The sequence below is a fragment of the Colobus angolensis genome, unplaced genomic scaffold, assembly GCF_000951035.1.
Source record: "Colobus angolensis palliatus isolate OR3802 unplaced genomic scaffold, Cang.pa_1.0 Scaffold533, whole genome shotgun sequence".
NCBI lineage: Eukaryota > Metazoa > Chordata > Mammalia > Primates > Cercopithecidae > Colobus > Colobus angolensis.
This window is the reverse complement of record NW_012118855.1, coordinates 584,368-584,667: the sequence shown is the minus strand read 5'-3', so window position 1 is coordinate 584,667 and position 300 is coordinate 584,368. Positions and strand designations below refer to the sequence as shown.

The 300-nt window shown below is 49.3% G+C and overlaps 1 pseudogene; it reads right to left on the bottom strand.

Moving 5' to 3' along the window:
* Positions 1 to 300, bottom strand: part of LOC105525437 — a 19,843-nt pseudogene that overhangs the window by 10,074 nt on the left and 9,469 nt on the right.

The window sequence follows — 300 nt, the reverse complement described above, 5'->3', positions numbered from 1 at the left end:
TTTGTTTGTTTGTTTGTTTTCGTAATTTTAGTAGAGATGTTACCATGTTGGCCAGGCTGATCTCAAACTCCTGACCTCAAGTGATTCTCCTGCCTCAACCTCCCAAAGTGCTGGGATTATAGGTGTGAGCCACTGTGCCTGGCATAAGGAGCTTCTTATACCACTGTCTCTTCCCCTATGACTGGAGGCTCCATGCCTCTAGCTGGGATGACGATTTCCAGACCTGGGAGTAGCCCAGGGGTACCGACCTCTAAAAGTCAGAAGGCAGGAAGGAAGAAGCAGTCACAAGACTGCCCTGGA